At 44.1% G+C, this 9,722-nt stretch overlaps 1 protein-coding gene across 15 annotated transcripts in view; it reads left to right on the top strand.

Moving 5' to 3' along the window:
- The first annotated feature begins 1,157 nt into the window (after positions 1–1,157).
- LOC106596732 (band 4.1-like protein 3) overlaps positions 1,158–9,722 on the top strand; it is a 91,607-nt gene continuing 83,042 nt past the window's right edge. For 8 of the 15 annotated variants that reach the window (XM_082973207.1, XM_082973204.1, XM_082973209.1 and 5 more), the window contains exon 1: positions 1,158–1,312. The gene's annotated coding sequence lies outside the window, so the exon portion shown is untranslated. The remainder of the gene's footprint in view (positions 1,313–9,722) is intronic. The other 7 variants (XM_082973217.1, XM_082973215.1, XM_082973216.1 and 4 more) reach the window with 3 other exon arrangements.

Genomic DNA, 9,722 nt, shown 5'->3' with positions numbered 1-9,722 from the left:
TCATCTGATGCAGCACTCCATCACTCTCCTTCACTCGCCTCTGGAATCAGTTCAATTGCCCTGGGCGGTACGAACAAAGGATCCACTTCAGGACAACATTTTAAGACTTTTTTTTTTGGTTACTACCCGATTCCATATGTGTTATTTCATAGTTTTGATGTCTTCACTATTATTCTACAATGTAGAAAATAGTCAAATTAAGAAAAACCCTGGAATGAGTAGGCGTTATTAAACCTTTGACCGGTAGTGTATATATTAATTCAATACATGTAATTTTTTTCCTTGAAACATTTAATTTAAATACTGTAGAATTCCATTCATTCCTATGGTGGACTGCTCCTTCTGGGTAGTACCAATAATGGCTGACCGATGGCTTTCGAAGCCTCTCATTGGCCAATACATAGCATCAACAATCCATGGTTTATATCATTGAGACTAACCTCCAGTTAGAGGTTTCACGGGTCCACCCGAATACCTGAGAACCGACCCGGGACCCGAGCGGGGCCTGCACCTTTTCCTCGAGGTCACGTCTGTAAGATAGTCATCGGTCTTGTGTCTATGTAACTTTAACTGATAGACCAGAGTGGACCAGAACACGGCTCTGCATAGCCTACAGCATATTTATGTTACGCTAATAAAGTGAATATATTGACTTATAGAAGGCCTAGCCAACATTTTTTAAAGACTGTTTCGTTAACCGCAAGAGCAACTTGGCTGATAAACATATCGTTTTTTTTTTTGTCACTCTGGTCCAATTGGACCTGGTCTAGGTCTGGTTGTCGTTTGGTCCTTGCGGGTTCGGGTCTGATTGTCCTCAAGTCCTGCTCAGGTTCAAAAAGCTCTTCTCGGCTTTTTGGACCTGAGAAAGATCTCTAACCCCAATCAATAGTAGAGAAATGCAAACTGATCTTAGATCAGGGACCACTACTCCCAAAATATCACCTAGTCCTTGCCATTCGGGTTCCTTGGGACGTCCAACTCTCACGTCACCCTATTGAAGTTGAAATTTAAAACGGTAAAGGTTAGAGTTTAGAGTAGGGACGTCCCACGTATCCCTGATAGCACTGACTATCACACGCAGAATCCCAAACTGAGCTGAGTTTCTGATAGGCGAGTCTGACGGGCGAGTCTGATAGGCTGCTATAGCGGAGGATCCGGAAGGAAGGCTCTACCACGGATCTACTCTGCGCAATACCGAACTGACACACACAGAGAGAGAGAGAGAGCATTACCATACATTATTATTTTTTTTTTTTATCGGATACAGTTTCTATTCTATTGTCGTTAAACCGATTGGAAGACGTGTTGTCTGGTATGTGAATATTTAATTATTTTTTTTAACGTGTAAAGGCGATGTTTTCCTGATTTTTCTCCCCGACCATTATAACTAGCGGTATATTAAAGCTGACTTTTGTTTTCTGTTTTGCATTACCAGCCATGCGGCATATTCAATCTGTTTATTCCGTGTTTTTGTCATAACCTTTTTCCTGACACGTCTGTCTGTGTTTTTTTTTTTTTATATTGTAATGATGTCGGCAGTCTGCATTGTATTGACGAAGCATATAGCTGTGTTTCTGTGCTTTATGTTGACGTTAGGAAAAGCCTGCACTCATCAAACAGTATAACCTAGTCTGATACCTCATTAAATCATTTTACCGACAACAACAAACAAACAAACAAACAACATGTTTTGCGAACGCTGGCAGGGAAAACATATGGTTTTGAGTCAATGTGATTCATCATGGATGTGAACTACCTAAGACGTCTGGTCAGCTACAGCCTGACTTCTGATTGAATCTCTTTCCATCCAACAGTATGTTTTATAGCTGACGGTTCGATAAGAACCTTTCTGCACCGTCATGTGTTTTAATTTCCAATCTATTTCACTGTTATTGATCTGCAATGCGACGGGAGTGGTTTCCAATGTCGAATATGTGTTCTCCGCTACGTTGGTATCATGGCACCATATTCTCTACACGGTATGGTCGCAGTCTGACTTGACACTTTCTCCACCCACCCCATTACAACATGCATAGCTAAGCAATGCTAAGATGATGTTTTTTTTTATGTTGTTACCAATGCTTTGCTACGAAGGCGTTGTCAGTTTGTTTTCCATTCAATATTGTTATCTGAAAGAAGAAGGCATCCTGCATGAAGAGTAGGTACCCCTCTCTCCCCACGGTATTACTGTCTGCAGGTATAAGAGCGACCTCATGCTTATTACTCCTGATGGTGATCCGTGTAGCATGGCGGTTGATTAAATCAGCCACAGTACAGGCTAATTCTGTCATAATATCAGATGTGATAATCATGGTACATTTTGAAGTGTACAAGACCTTATTATTAAGTAGCGTAATACGTTGCTGGTATAGTAGTTAGTCGGAGAACCCGTCTAGAGCACCAGTAAATACATACTGTTACACTGAAGGGAAGAAGACCTAAAGTAGAAGAGAGTACAGTAACGATATGTCGCTGGTACAGGCTAGTCATTTTAGCAGACGCTCTTATCCAGAGCAACTTACAGTAGTGAATGCATACATTTCATTTTAATTTCATGCATTTAAAAAAAATATTTTTTGTTGTTGTACTGGCCCCCCATGGGAATCGAACACACAACCCTGGTGTTGCAAACACGATGCTCTACCAACTGAGCCACACGGGAAGTCAAGACAGATATAGATACAACACAGAAGTGAACAAACCTTGCAATGGTCTGCAGTATTATGTTATAGCCTACTGTATCTCACTGGTATAGTACATGTAGTAGGACCCATTTGGAAGTACAATTTACAGTAGGCCTAATATTTAATGAAGGTCTGAAATACCATAATATCTCCCTGGTATAGTAGTCAGACATTACATGTGATTTTTAGAGATTAGCGTTCTAGTTAATCCCATCAAGAGGTTTAGTCCATCCGTACTCTATTAAATCTAGTAATCCACATCTCAGCCTCACCAAGCAGAAAATGAACAGCACCTTGTTGGTTAGTTGTGTTTTCACAATCTTTGACATTTTAAAGTACTCATGGAGTTGTATATTTCTGGTGAATTGTCATCTGTTTTGAGAAAGAAACTAAACGCATTTTACTGTCGTTTTGTTCATAGAATTCTTGATCTATTTTGTGGAGAAGAAGTCAACAAGATGACTTGGAAGTTTCAGAGGTGGAAAGTAGAGGTCGACCGATTATGATTTTAATGCCGATTATTGGAGGCCCAGAAAAACCGGATACCGATTAATCGGCCGATATTTATTTGTAATAATGACAATTACAACAATACTGAATGAACACTTATTTTAACTTAATATAATACATAATTAAAATCAATTTAGCCTCAAATAAATAATGAGACATGTTCAATTTGGTTTAAATAATGCAAAAACAAAGTGTTGGAGAAGAAAGTAAAAGTGCAATATGTGCCATGTAAGAAAGCTAACGTTTAAGTTCCTTGCTCAGAACATGAGAACATATGAAAGCTGGTGGTTCCTTTTAACATGAGTCTTCAATATTCCCAGGTAAGAAGTTTTAGGTTGTAGTTATTATAGTAATTATAGGACTATTTCTCTCTATACGATTTGTATTTCATATACCTTTGACTATTGGATGTTCTTATAAGCACTTTAGTATTGCCAGTGTAACAGTATAGCTTCCGTCCCTCTCCTCGCTCCTACCTGGGCTCGAACCAGGAACACATCGACAACAGCCACCCTCGAAGCAGCGTTACCCATGCAGAGGAAGGGGAACAACTACTCCAATTCTCAGAGCGAGTGACGTTTGAAACGCTATTAGCGCGTATCCGCTAACTAGCTAGCCATTTCACATCTGTTACACCAGCCTAATCTCGGGAGTTGATAGGCTTGAAGTCATAAACAGCGCAATGCATTGCGAAGAGCTGCTGGCAAACGCACGAAAGTGCTGTTTGAATGAATGCTTACGAGCCTGCTGCTGCTGCCTACCATCGCTCAGTCAGACTGCTCTATCAAATCAGACTTAATTATAACATAATAAAACACAGAAATACGAGCCTTTGGTCATTAAAGTGGTCGAATCCGAAAACTATCATTTCGAAAAAACAAAACGTTTATTCTTTCAGTGAAATACGGAACCGTTCCGTATTTTATCTAACGGGTGGCATCTATAAGTCTAAATATTGCTGTTACATTGTACAACCTTCAATGTTATGTCATAATTATGTACAATTCTGGCAAATTAATTACGGCCTTTGTTAGGAATAAATGGACTTCACACAGTTCGCAATGAGCCAGGCGGCCCAAACTGCTGCATATACCCTGACTGCTTGCACGGAACGCAAGAGAAGTGACAATTTCCCTAGTTAAAAGAAATTAATGTTAGCAGGCAATATTAACTAAATATGCAGGTTTAAAAATATATACTTGTGTATTGATTTTAAAGAAAGGCATTGATGTTTATGGTTAGGTACATGTGTGCAACGACAGTGCTTTTTTCGCGAATGCGCTTGTTAAATCATCACCCGTTTGTCGAAGTAGGCTGTGATTCAATGAAAAATTAACAGGCACCGCATCAATTATATGCAATGCAGGACACGCTGATAAACTAGTAATATCATCAACCATATGTAGTTAACTAGTGATTATGTTAAGATAAGTTTAATGCTAGCTAGCACCTTACCTTGGCTTCTTGCTGCCCTCGCGTAACAGGTAGTCAGCCTGCCATGCAGGCTCCTCGTGGAGTGCAATGTAAGGCAGGTGGTTAGAGCGTTGGACTAGTAACCGGAAGGTTGCAAAAACGAATCCCCGAGCTGACACGGTAAAAATCTGTCGTTCTGCCCCTGAACAAGGCAGTTAACCCACTGTTCCTAGGCCGTCATTGTAAATAAGAATGTGTTCTTAACTGACTTGCCTAGTTAAATAAAGGTGTATACAATTTTTTTTTAAAAACGGTGTCCAAAAATACAGATATACCGATTGTTATGAAAACTTGAAATCGGCCCCAATTAATCGGCCATTCCGATTAATCGGTTGAACTCTAGTGGAAAGTCAGATTGTGTTTGGAATTTAGGCCTACTTCTCATCATGTTTTAGTATTGCTGGGATATCATATCCCGCAGCCAGTATTATGGCTCTTCCTTAGGGATATCATATCCCACAGCCAGCATCTAGCTTCCAGCCAGTCATAGTGTTGGGTGCTGTCCGTGTCCTGCCTCCAGCCAGTCATAGTGTCTGTGTCCAGCCTCCAGCCAGTCATAGTGTCTGTGTCCAGCCTCCAGCCAGTCATAGTGTCTGTGTCCAGCCTCCAGCCAGTCATAGTGTCTGTGTCCAGCCTGCAGCCAGTCATAGTGTCTGTGTCCTGCCTGCAGCCAGTCATAGTGTCTGTGTCCTGCCTGCAGCCAGTCATAGTGTCTGTGTCCTGCCTGCAGCCAGTCATAGTGTCTGTGTCCAGCCTCCAGCCAGTCATAGTGTCTGTGTCCAGCCTCCAGCCAGTCATAGTGTCTGTGTCCAGCCTCCAGCCAGTCATAGTGTCTGTGTCCTGCCTCCAGCCAGTCATAGTGTCTGTGTCCTGCCTCCAGCCAGTCATAGTGTCTGTGTCCTGCCTCCAGCCAGTCATAGTGTCTGTGTCCTGCCTCCAGCCAGTCATAGTGTCTGGGAGGGATGAGAGTGGTAGAGGGGTGAAGGGAGGGATGAGAGGGGTGGAGGGAGGGATGCGAGTGGTGGAGAGAGGGATGCGAGGGGTGGAGAGAGGGATGCGAGGGGTGGAGAGAGGGATGCGAGGGGTGGAGGGAGGGATGAGAGGGGTGGAGGGAGGGATGAGAGGGGTGGAGGGAGGGATGCGAGGGGTGGAGGGAGGGATGAGAGGGGTGGAGGGAGGGATGCGAGGGGGTGGAGAGAGGGATGCGAGGGGGTGGAGAAGAGGGATGCGAGGGGTGGAGAAGAGGGATGCGAGGGGTGGAGAGAGGGATGCGAGGGGTGGAGAGAGGGATGAGAGTGGTGGAGGGGTGAAGGGAGGGATGGAGGGAGGGATGCGAGGGGTGGAGAGAGGGATGCGAGGGGTGGAGAAGAGGGATGCGAGGGGTGGAGAGAGGGATGAGAGGGGTGGAGGGAGGGATGCGAGGGGGTGGAGAAGAGGGATGCGAGGGGGTGGAGAAGAGGGATGCGAGGGGGTGGAGAAGAGGGATGCGAGGGGTGGAGAAGAGGGATGCGAGGGGTGGAGAGAGGGATGCGAGGGGTGGAGAGAGGGATGAGAGTGGTGGAGGGGTGAAGGGAGGGATGGAGGGAGGGATGCGAGGGGTGGAGAGAGGGATGCGAGGGGTGGAGAAGAGGGATGCGAGGGGTGGAGAGAGGGATGAGAGGGGTGGAGAGAGGGATGAGAGGGGTGGAGAGAGGGATGCGAGGGGTGGAGAGAGGGATGAGAGGGGTGGAGAGAGGGGTGGAGAGAGGGATGAGAGGGGTGGAGGGAGGGATGAGAGTGGTGGAGGGGTGAAGGGAGGCATGGAGGGAGGGATGCGAGTGGTGGAGAAGAGGGATGCGAGGGGTGGAGAAGAGGGATGAGAGGGGTGGAGAAGAGGGATGAGAGGGGTGGAGAAGAGAGACATGGGGTCCAGCTGTGGATCTGTAGTTCTGGGTAACAGAGCACACACAGAGGAGCACAGATGGCATGTCATCCTCACTGTGTGCAGCAGACCCCTGTCCGACGGTGTGCATTACAAAGCAATTACAAATCAGCATTCAATTCCTCCTAGAACACTTTGTACAGAATGCCATGCTAGCTACAGTATGTGATGTCTTGGGTTCTGCTAGTTATTATGTACAGGGCCTTCAGAAAGGATTCATACCCCTGGACTTTTTCCACATGTTGTTGTGTTACGGTCTGAATTCAACATGGATTAAATGTAGATTTTGTTGTCACTGGCCTACACACAATACCACATAATGTCAAAGTGGAATAATGCAACAGAAGAAAAAAAATGTATGTTTTACAAATTAATTAGAAATGGAAAAACAAGAAATGTCTTGAGTCAAGTATTCAAATCCTTTGTTATGGAAAGCCTAAATCAGTTCAGGAGTAAACATGTGCTTAACAAGTCACATAATAAGTTGCATGGACTCAGTCTGTGTGCAATAGTAGTGTTTAACATGATTTCTGAATGACTACCTCATCTCTGTGTCCCACACATACAATTATCTGTAAGGTCAGTGAATTTCAAACATAGATTCAACCACAAAGTCCAGGGAGGTTTTCCAATGCCTCACAAAGAAGGTTACCTATTGGTAGACGGGTAAACAATGTTGTAGTTACTCCACAATACTAACCTAATTGACAGAGTAAAACGAAGGAAAACCATTTTCAGGTCTTGCCATAGATTTTCAAGTTGATTTAAGTCAAAACTGTAACTCGGCCACTCGGGAACGTTCACTGTCTTCTTGGGGAGCAACTCCAGTGTAGATTTGGTACGTCATCTCCCAGTGTCTGGTAGAAAGCAGACTGAACCAGGTTTTCCTCTAAGATTTTGCCTGAGCTTAGCGCCATTCTGCTTCTTTTTTTTATCCTGAAAAACTCCCCCAGTCCTTATCGATTACAAGCATACCCATAACATGATGCAGCCACCACTATGCTTGAAAATATGGAGAGTGGGTAGCGTCCTCTGGTTGTTTTATATTGTTCAATCAAACTTCAATCAGAATGGAGAAAGCCTCATTTAAAACCACTTAGAATGTATCTTATGCCACCCTAGGGTTATGCACAACCGATAAAGCAAATATCTAACTTTTTTATTTTTCAAAAACATCAAATACTCTCAATGTGAAAAATATTGTGATATGATATTTTGGTGATATCAACCAACCCTAATTTAGGATCAATTTAAAGGATCTGGTAATCTTAATGCATCCTGAATCACTCCCAGTCCATCTCTAGCCCTATTAAACACTTGTTCTGGAGTCACTCCCAGTCCATCTCTAGCCCTATTAAACACTTGTTCTGTAGTCACTCCCAGTCCATCTCTAGCCTTAATAAACACATGTTCTGGAGTCACTCCCAGTCCATCTCTAGCCTTAATAAACACTTGTTCTGGAGTCACTCCCAGTCCATCTCTAGTCTTAATAAACACATGTTCTGGAGTCACTCCCAGTCCATCTCTAGCCTTAATAAACACTTGTTCAGGAGTCACTCCCAGTCCATCTCTAGCCCTATTAAACACTTGTTCTGGAGTCACTCCCAGTCCATCTCTAGCCTTAATAAACACATGTTCTGGAGTCACTCCCAGTCCATCTCTAGCCTTAATAAACACATGTTCTGGAGTCACTCCCAGTCCATCTCTAGCCTTAATAAACACATGTTCTGGAGTCACTCCCAGTCCAATCCCTGGATAGAAACAGTAAGAATGTCTCCCAAATGGCACCCTATTCCCTACATAGTACACTACTACCCTAATGGCTCTGGTCTAAAGTAGTGCACTACTACCCTATGGGCTCTGGTCTAAAGTAGTGCTCTATGTAGGGAATAGGGTGCCATTTGGTATGCAGCCTAAAGAAACAAGCTGCTTATGGCTTTCAAAGGGTTTATTTCTGTTCTATGAAAACAAGGCTGGATTTATAACGAAATGAAATCAACATTATCCAAATCCTTTTAAACTAAATAACCTTCTCTCTTCTCTGAGTGAGTGGGTAGTGTATTGTTGTGGGTTGGCAGAGCCTGCTTTGGCATCTCATTGTAATCCTATTCCCAGCTCAGTCGCCACGTAAACACAGCCAAGAGGGAAGGGTAGAGAAGGTAGATTCTATCGCTACGTTCTAAGCTAACAGTGAAACTACAACATCCTTAGTTAGGACATGAATTGAAGACGGTGAACAGTGGTCCCGTCCCTTCTGTACGACTTGAACTTTCTCTTGTAACAGAGTCATAACAATGACCTCACAGCTGTTCCACTGTTCAGTGTTTTTCACGATACAGTTCCTAAATGTCCCATTAGCACCGTCCGCTACGTATTCAGAGCTTTTGCAGCGTGCCTGTACTTCGCTGAGGTATTGGCTGTGGAGTCCTGGAGGCCCTCTATTACCATGTCTGTGGGTAAGAGCCCCTAGCCTGAAGCTCAAGATATGGCAGGAGGAAGAACTCTGTTAAATCTCTCTCTCTGTGGGTAAGAGCCCCTAGCCTGAAGCTCAAGATATGGCAGGAGGAAGCACTGTGTTAAATCTCTCTCTCTCTGTGGGTAAGAGCCCCTAGTCCTAGATATGGCAGGAGGAAGCACTGTGTTAAATCTCTCTCTCTCTGTGGGTAAGAGCCCCTAGTCCTAGATATGCCAGGAGGTGTTAAATCTCTCTCTCTGTGGGTAAGAGCCCCTAGCCTGAAGCTCAAGATATGGCAGGAGGAAGAACTCTGTTAAATCTCTCTCTCTCTGTGGGTAAGAGCCCCTAGTCCTAGATATGGCAGGAGGAAGCACTGTGTTAAATCTCTCTCTCTCTGTGGGTAAGAGCCCCTAGTCCTAGATATGCCAGGAGGTGTTAAATCTCTCTCTCTGTGGGTAAGAGCCCCTAGCCCTAGATATGGCAGGAGGAAGCACTCTGTCAGACATCCATACTACAAACCTCTAGGTACTCCACATAGTCTACAGAGGCCTGTCGGCCGTCCCTAGATAACCAGGATGGTGATCAGAGAGTGGTTGAGAGGTTTTTCTGTTTGACAGATACACAATTAGATGTTTCCTTCCCTTTAATGTGGTGATGGTTTCCCAGTTGAAAGGTTTGT

This window comes from Salmo salar, chromosome 03 (assembly GCF_965601325.2).
Source record: "Salmo salar chromosome 03, fSalSal1, whole genome shotgun sequence".
Lineage (NCBI taxonomy): Eukaryota > Metazoa > Chordata > Actinopteri > Salmoniformes > Salmonidae > Salmo > Salmo salar.
Note: the sequence above shows the minus strand (reverse complement) of the source record. Positions and strands in the feature narration are given on the sequence as shown.